This window comes from Chamaea fasciata, unplaced genomic scaffold, assembly GCF_029207755.1.
Source record: "Chamaea fasciata isolate MVZ Bird 193981 ecotype frontalis unplaced genomic scaffold, bChaFas1.0.hap1 SCAF_24, whole genome shotgun sequence".
In the NCBI taxonomy this organism is placed as follows: domain Eukaryota; kingdom Metazoa; phylum Chordata; class Aves; order Passeriformes; family Sylviidae; genus Chamaea; species Chamaea fasciata.
In genome coordinates, this window is record NW_027094109.1 from 2,191,183 (window position 1) to 2,200,325 (window position 9,143).

Consider the following 9,143-nt stretch of genomic DNA (forward strand, 5'->3'; position numbering starts at 1 on the left):
CTTTAAATATTACTTTTTGCTTTCTTGGTGCCTCTTCATCTTGCCTTGGTAAAACACCCACTGCCGAGTCTCACATTTGTGAGGGATTCAAGTCAGCTGAGTGCACCAAGAAAATAAGAGCCCACCCAGCCCTGGCATCTATTCCGTGTCCTGAATTCCCAAATCCCTGCCAGTGGGAACCAGGAGGCCTCAGCACCACCAGGGACCCAGCACCAGGAGCAGAGGGCAGAGGTATCAGTCCCCACATCCTGCATGGGGCTGACATCAGTTCCTCCTGCTTTTATTGACATGGTCCCAGCTCTGGCCTGACTTTTTTTTAATTACCTCATAATTCTTGCAGCACTCAGAGTTTTTATAAGCCTCCTGCTTTCCTCCAGGTCAAGAATGAATGGCCCCAGCTGCCCCGTTTTTTAATCACCAAATAGCAGTCAGCAGTAAAAGAGGAACGCAGATGCATTTCCTTGCACTGATGAGAGACCCACGGTGGGGTCTAAAGGGAGGAAAAATTACTCACATTTTAAGTAGGTTTGGGGCCTTTCTTGCTCTCTGCATCTCTTGGTGCCAGGAGGTGCCCAGAGAGGTGGAGATGCTCTAAAGCAACAGACATCCTTCGTGCCCTGAGAGCTGCAGGCTTCCACTTCAGGGAGGTTTTGGGGGATTTTATTTTTGTCAGACACTTTGGAAATGTCTTAACAGAGAGAGTAGCAATAGGAGGTGAATTTAAACCTGGAAAGTGGAGGAGTGGGCCTGGAGGGCTGCCTGTGGGTGGTAGGAAGCAGGTGGGGTTTGGGTTTTTTTTTTTCCTGGCAATTAGGAACAGATCGAAGCTATACGAGAGCGGGGAGTGAGGGCTGGCTTGAGCTGCAGCCAGGCAGGGTTTTTAGGGAAGGTTTCCCACTAAAACACCCACCAGGCAACAAACCTGAGCGTGGCTGAGAGCAGGGATGGAGACAATCCCACCCCACACGAAGAAGCACAGCTCTGCTCTGTCATCTGGCCAAGACAATGAGAAGAAATGTTCTTCCCCAACCAACCAGGCAGATCCCCTGGGGCTCAGAGCCACCCTCTTCTCAGGGCACAGAAATTCCTCTGCAGCACACACCCAGCAGGCAGCAGCTATGAAGAGAAGACGACATTATAATACAATATAAAATACGTTCCTGGGTCACTGGGTCCTGTTTCGGTTGGCTGGGGGACACGGGGACAGCACATCTGCCAGCACGGCTCTGTGCACAGCATGGCCCTGCCCTGCAGCCCTGGGAAACCACGTCCTCCCTGCAGGGAGAGGGCTGAGGGAGGGAGGAACCCATGGATTTGTCTGTGGGAGATGCTTTAGCTGCTGGTTTCATGCAGCTCGTAAAAGTGACACGAGCTGTGCTGCAACCCCCACCCGAGACTCTACAGGGCAGGTCCCAAAGACTGGACAGGAGCTGGGTTTTTGGGGGAAAACACAGAGAAGGGTAAAATGACTGTGTTTGGAGAGAGGCAGATGTCAGAGGGTGTGAGCTTGTGGGGTGGGGCTGGCTGTGTCCCTCAGCAGCCACAGGTGAGCCTGCACAGACAGACACTGATCATTCCAGTGTGAACTGCTGAAAATGCACCCACGAGACAAAGCTGGTTGCAGAATTTTCACTCCAAGCCTCCTGCCACTCTCCCACCCTCTGGGAAGTGCAACCCCGCCACAGAACCCTTCCCTGTGTCACAGGTGAGCAGAGGAGCAGGGCAGTGCTCAGGGTGTCCACACTGACCCCATTCCTTCACCTGGATGGAAGCTGGAGGGGGGATGAGCAACAAAACATCCCCTGAGAACATCCCCTAGAGAGAGAGAACCCCTCTGGCCTGCCAGTAGCCCAGGCTGGGGAAAAGGGCCAGCCACGTGAACCCTCTGCTGGGGCACTGGGACAGCTGGCAGCAACTGGTGCTGTTTGTTCAGATGAGAACAATTTTCCTGTGCTTGTGCTCTTGACAAACGCAACCTGGCCTGCCTGCCAACAACAACACCGGGGCAGGATGGGGCCGTATCTATTTCCAGCCGAGCTGTCAGCTGCACTGGGGGCTCTGGGGTTCACTGGGCTCTTCAGTCCCACAGGCATCCCCAGCCTCAAGGGGAAATGTGAAATCACACACCCTCCAGGGCATGGCCAGAGCCCTCCTTCCTTCCTCATAACCAACCTTGGAGGGCTCCCACCCAGCCCAAGGCCACAGGGACGGACAGCAGGGGCCTGGCCAGGCCCAGTGTTTGCTCTGGGGGGAGAGATGTCAGGATCACACAGATACACACAGGAGGGGTCACTCAGACAGGCCAAGTCTGCTCTTCCCATGAGAAAGTCAGCCTGGAGCTTCCAGTGACAGCAGCTGATACAGAAATACCTCTTCATCCCTTGCCAAGCCCTCTGGAAAGGGCCAGAGCTCCCCCTGACCCCAGCATTCCCTGGGCACCAGGGCAAACAGAAATAACAGAGCAGAATCACAGAATACCATCAGCTTGAAGGGGCCCACAAGGATCATCGAGCTCAAATCCTGGCCCTGCACAGGACAATTCCAAAAATCCCACCACGTGCCTGAGAGATGGACTGAAGCAGAAAGGTCCCAAGTCATGCCCTCATGACCAAGGACATGGCAGGAGCTGCTTCCCTGCACAAAACTGTCTCCATCCTTTCCCAGCCTCCCAGGAATGTCCTGTGCTGAGAGCATCACCAACCACCCTATATCCCTATCCCTATCCCCATTCCTATCCTATCCTATCCTATCCTATCCTATCCTATCCTATCCTATCCTATCCTATCCTATCCTATCCTATCCTATCCTATCCTATCCTATCCTATCCTATCCTATCCTATCCTATCCTATCCTATCCTATCCTATCCTGCCCTCACCCTCTCCATATCCCCATCCCCATCCTATCCCTATCCCTGTTTTCCATATCTTTGAATTTTCAGAGATATCTGATTACTGCTTTATTTCACGTGCTGAATAATTTCAGCAGCGTCTCCAGTGCCAAATCAGAAAACACATTTCTGGTTCTGAGACTCACTGAGAAGCCCCGAGACACCCGAGAGTGAACCAAACCCACAGCAGGAAGAGAGGCAATTGAAATGAAATTAAAAAGAGAGGCAAATCGTGATTTGTGGGTACCTTGAGGTGGAGAAGTGGAGCTCATCTCGGAAAGGAGTGAAAAAATAAGGCTTTGTATGAGGTCTGGAGAGATAACTTCAAGGGGAAAAGCTAGACGGTGTTTTTCCAGCTGAATAGAGTTTTAGCAGACAGCATTTCGCAGGCACATTTTGGTTTGATGAAAACCTCTTCAGAGAACACTTTTTCAGAGTTCTGAGAGTGCTGTGATTGGGAAGGGCCAGTGCCGTGTGCTGCGCTTTATCCCTCTCTTGTATCCAGTTCTACTTGAAAAGACAAGAGGAAATTTCTCCTCTCGTGAATATTTCTCTGAAGGTCAAATTCCAGACTTCTGTATTTAAAGATGACCCCCACAGTCAGAAACATTCGAATTTTTGGCAGGACGGAAATTCCTTATTTCTTTAGCACCCTCTGTGGGGCTGAGGGATTCTGCTGAGGGGTTGTGGAGCTCCTGCCTCAGTTTCCCCGTGCACAGTGCAAGGATATGTTGGGAAAGGGCAAAAATGTTTCTGGCACGTGCTTTGCTGCTGCAGAGCATCACCCATCACCCCATCCCTATCCCCATCTTTATCCTCTCCCTATCCCCATCCATATCCATAACCTTCTCCTCACGTGAATATTTCTCTGAAGTTGAAATTCCAAACTTCTACATTTAAAAATGACCCCCACGGTCAGAAAGATTTCAGTTTTCGTCGAGATGGAAATGAGGGGTCGTGGAGCTCCTGCCTCAGTTTCCCCGTGCACAGTGCAAGGATCTGTTGGGAAAGGGTAAAAATGCCTCTGACACGTGCATTGCTGCAGGGCTGATAGTCCTTAGGGTTTCTCTTTCTGATGGAGACCCAGAGAAGCCTCAGGCTGCCTGCCCCTGGCTTTGGGAACACCGCTGGGAAGCCGCATGGAGCGGAGAGGGTCTGTGGAGGGCTTCCCTGGGTGTTCACAGACAGCCTCTTCCTCCTCACCAGACGTCTTGGCCGGCTCTCGCCGCTCCTCAGTGGGAGCAGGGCCAGCCTCGTCTGCTGGCACACGGCGGGGCGGCGATGGAGGGATGGACGGAGGGATGGAGGGGAAGCTCTGCCTCCCAAATCGCATCTCCAGCGCGGGGCTGCGCGGCGCGCCGCTGCCGACAGCTTTACTGCCGCCGAGACAGCCCCGCGGGGAGAGCTGGCCCTGCACCATCCCTGCTCACAGCTGCGCGGGCAGGGAGAGCAGCCCTGGAGAAAACGGGGAGAAATCCCCGGGAAAGCGGTGGTGGAAAGTCGGCCGCCCTCAGGGAAGCTCCCGTTTGTGCTGAGGAAGGCTGGCGGGAAAAACTCCTGAGATGAGGCTTTTGTAACAGAAAAAAAGGGAAAAAATCCAAGAAGGCTTGCACATCAGCTGCTCCTGGCCCTCCTAACCCTGACACAGGTTGTCCCCATCCCCATCCCTATCTCATCCCTCTCCCTATCCCCATCCTTATCTCCATCCCTGTCCCCATCCCATCCCATCCCATCCCATCCCATCCCATCCCATCCCATCCCATCCCATCCCATCCCATCCCATCCCATCCCATCCCATCCCCATCCCATCCCCATCCCCATCCCCATCCCTATCCCAATCAACTCTATCCCTATCCCCTTCTTTATCCTCTCCCTCTCCCATCCCTATCCCTCTCCCAGTTTTCCCTATCTTTGAATTTTCAGAGAAATCTGATGGCTGCTTTATTTCAGGTGCTGAATAATTTCAGCAGCGTCTCCAGTGCCAAATCAGAAAACACATTTCTGGTTCTGAAACTCACCGAGAAGCTCTGAGACATCTGAGACCGTGAACCAAACCCACAGCAGGAAGAGAGGCAATTGAAATGAAATTAAAAAGAGAGGCAAAGGGCATGGGGTCTCCCCTTCTGCCCTGCACAGAGCCCAGCACTGGCCCACGGACAGTGGGGACATTAATCCCCTCCAGCCCTGCTGCACTCAGATTCCCCCCCTTCCCCAGCCCTTGCTCCTGCTGGGATTTGAGCCAGGCAAAACGCACGTTTTAACTTTTTAACAGTAAAGATGTCACCTCACGAAGGAAAGGCCTGCAGGGATGGAGAGAACTGCATCCTTGGCTGGGCTTAGTGGCTTTTTCCCCCTTTCCTTTCCGCACTGTCCACGGCATCTCCTGGGCATCCCCTGCAGCCACTGCATCCTCCCCGGGCTCCTGGTGCCCTCCCCACTCCGTGCCGTGGTCATTAGGGAGATTTCAGAGCTCATTACCTTGCAGGGGATCCATGAAGCAACTCAGGGCAACATCTCATGGAAAAGGAGATTGGAAACGGCCGTGCTGGAAGGGATAATGGGGAGAGGGGCAGGGAAGGGAGGTCTCACCCAGCATCCCACCCACGCGCTGCAGGGAGGTCAGGCGTGGAAGAATTCCAATTCCACCTGGCCATTGGAATATTTGGCTGTGCTGGGAGCTGCTGGGTGTGATGAAGGCCGGGAATGGGGAAGTTCAGACGGTGGGCTGCGGAAAACCCCGCAGACAAAGCCTCCCTCATTCCAAAACAAACAGCACGTGGGGCTGGGGGGCTCCCACAGGACGTGGGGTGCCCCTGGGACACTGCACAGCTCTGAGGGTTGTAAGATCGATCCTTACACCATTTGGGGCACCATTTGTGGCAGTTCTGGCTTCTTTTTTTTCCTCTTGCCAAGGTCGGGATTAATAAACAGGAAACGTTGGTTTCGAGTTCAGACTTGGATGTTTATTGTTTCTTATCTATTTACAGACTCACGAGCTGTGAGCTCTAACTAGCAACTAAGAGAAATGAGGTAAAATGGAGAGCTTTTAACTCTTTCTAAGGTTATTTAAGAGATAATTACCCAATAACGACGTGACACCTATATTATTTATACTTTTGACGCAATAATGACCACCCAAGGCCCTCAATGTGGACCTTTTTCACCCAGTTACAGAAAACCACCCAAACCCATGAGAAAGAAGGAAGAAGGTGAAGAAGAAGGACCCAGACAATGCCCAAAGTCCTCCATCTTGTCTCACATGCATTACTAAATACTAAAATCTTAAATCTAAGTTTTTTCCCCCTGTGAGATCCCACAATACTATTCAAACTACACACCCACAACCCTCGTGCCATCACTCAATCCTGGGAGCCTGTTCCAAGGCCGCAAGTGAAATGTGGTGCTTGCCTGGGGGTCAGCACCCCTCAGCTCAGAAAGCCTGAAATTCTCAGCCTCCAGGGCTCCAACGCAAAGCCAGCTGGGGATAGCTCACGCCTTTAACCCTCTCTGCCTGGGCTGCCCCCAGGCTTGCAGTGCTGCTGGGGAAGGCTCCAGTGGGGTGTCACATCTCCCTGGCTGCTGCCCACGAGCCCTGACGCCATCTCCTCATCCTTCCTCCGTGCTCAGCTCACCCGTGGTGCCCCAGACAGCCCCAAAAACGCCGGTGCCCGGCGTGACCCAGGTGTGGAGGGCAGCGTGGGCGATGGCCACGGGCCAGCTGCCCTGCTGTGAGACCTCCCACTCTTCTCCAAACAATGTCCCCTTGTCCTCCCCAGGGGCTGGGGGCAGCGGGGCAGGGTGGTGTCGGGGACAAACCCCATCAGTGTGGAGCCCCAGACACAAGAGAGCCACAAAAGGGTCAGACAGGGCTCCCAGCAGTGCTGGGGTGACAGCTCCATGCCAGGGCGCTCCAAAGGCTGCTGCTCCTTCCCTGCCAGCCAGCACTGGGGACACATGGAATGAGTGGCACACTGGGGACAGGGCCAGGGGGCGCCGGGCTGGGGGAAATCAAGGCACAGAAAAATTCTCAGAACCTCGTGCGTGCAGCCCCAAATACAGCAGACAATACAGGGTTCCACCTGAGGCCCTGGAAAAGACTTCCAGCTTTAGAGACCATAAGCAAGGATGTGGATTTATAGTTTAAGCAGAAACATATTAAGCTTGGGTGGTCATTATTGGGTCAGAAATATAAATAATATAGGTGTCATCTCATTATTGGGTAATTAGAGCTTAAATAACCTCAGAAAGAGTTAGAAGCTCTCCATTTTACCTCCTTTCTCTAACTTGCTAGTTGGAGCTCACAGCTCGTGAGTCTGTAAATAGATAAGAAACAATAAACATCCAAGCCCGAACTCGAAACCAACGTTAATCATAAACATATTAGTGAAGAGTTTTAAGGTTTTAAAGTTGAGATATAGAAGTAGTTATAAAGCCAACAAGAAGTTGTAAGGTGTAGTTCTGTAGGATTTTGTGCCGCTACACGATTAGGTAAAATTGCCCGCGTTGCAGCAGGATGTGTGACACAGTTTAATTAGCCATGGGTGTGAAAGTTAAAACAATCTGTGCAGCAGTAGATTATGGGCAAATAAACCTTTAGAACCCGTGGTAACCCGTGGTCTTGTGCCCACTGGCCACAGGCTCCTGGCCTATGTGGTGAAGACGTTCTCACCCATCATGAGACCATAGAAGAAGAGCAATGAATCGTTTTAAGGCAGTGGTGCAGTCTCTCTTAAAATGCCGACACCGGGGGACTGAGGGGGTCCCACACATCTGCACTCCCTTGGCTCAGCACGGAGCAGCTCGGGTGGCAGGGAGCCCTCCTGCTGCACGGCTGGGGAGGCACCAGGCAGGCACTGGCTTCGAGCTGCGTCAGGAGTTTATTTTTCCAGCTAAAATAATTTAATTCAGTGGAAATTCTTTCTTTTCTCGACCTGTCTTCTCCTGTAACCAGCCCGTCCTGGGGAATGGCTGATGAGCTGGATGGGAACCAGGCTGGATGGCATGTCAAGTCAGCAGCCACAGGAAGAGCCAGAGTTTATGTCATTTATTTTCCTACCAAGCATAGCTGAGCTGGGGAAGAAAGTGGGGGTGGGCTTGTTTTTTTCTCACCAGCAGAAACCTAAAGCCCCAAATGCCATTTCTAATGGAATTTATTATTCCTGATGTCACAGCGGGGGGGATACGTTGTACTTCCAGCTTCTTGCAACCCCCAACAGGCAGCATGGCAAAGGTGGAACAAGGTGCAGAGATGCGGCAAAAATAATCAGGTGGCAGGTCCATTGCTGCAGCAAAATCCACTCACCTGCTCAGGGCTCAGCAAATCCCTCTCCCTGTGAAGATCCTTGTACAGCAAATCCACCAGCTGGGATCCTCGTGGGGTGTGGAAGGGTTGGACGTCGGAGCTGAGCCATCCACTTGTGGTTTTGTTAATGTCTCCTGAGCAGCAGAAGTTAATGAGCCTGTGGGAAGAAAAAAAAAAAAAAAAAAAAAAAAAGCTTGAAATTAAATTCTTTCTACCGAGGTTGCCAGCTATCCATTACAGTGAATAGGACAGTTATCGTGTGTGAAATGTGACATGATTAAAACCACATTTGTAAAGGATTAACTGCACCGTAACAGCTACACGTCTGCTCTGAGGTGGTAAAATCTCCCCAAATATGTCTCTAATCATCTGTACAATAACCACGTCGACAAATCGGAATGAAGACGTTATTGGGGTGAGCGTGGACTCCAGACTGCACTTGGTGGGTTTGAGCAGAGGGAAGTGGGGAGGGGAAAAAAACCTCAACAGCAATGAGAGGTTTGAAGGAAAAACAACTGTGGTTTGTGGAGATCCAGCGGGGTGTGAATGTGGAGAGCGTCCATGGGGACACAAGTGCCACTGCCCTGGGTCACAGTGACCGCAGGCTGGCATTCCAAGGACAAAATCCTGCCCAAGCCCAACCGCGCTGCTGCACTTGCCACCTGCTAAACCCCAAGGGATACCAGGAGAGAAACCCTTTAGCTCACAGTTCAAGCATAAAAGCACCCAAGGCAGTCTGCTGTGGCTGCTCCAGGACTTTCCTGCGCTCTGTTTGGTGCATTCCTCACCCAGCATCCCGACTCCCTGCTCCAGCATTGCTCCTGGGGATGGGTTTGGGGCGGTGGCTCCCCACGGTGAGCAGAACAGCCGGGTGCAGAGAAGGCATTCAGCAAAAATAAACGCCGAGACAGAGCTTGAAATGTTTATTTTCCAACTCCAGGCCATTCATCCAG

At 52.2% G+C, this 9,143-nt stretch overlaps 1 long non-coding RNA gene across 1 annotated transcript; it reads right to left on the reverse strand.

The window, feature by feature from the left end:
* Positions 1 to 4,380: 4,380 nt before the first annotated feature.
* Positions 4,381 to 5,421, reverse strand: LOC136300823 (uncharacterized). The gene is made up of 3 exons (XR_010723737.1): positions 5,367 to 5,421; positions 4,907 to 4,924; positions 4,381 to 4,456 (listed from the first exon to the last, which is right to left on the reverse strand). It is a non-coding gene; the product is annotated as an uncharacterized lncRNA (long non-coding RNA).
* Between the last annotated feature and the right edge of the window lie 3,722 nt (positions 5,422 to 9,143).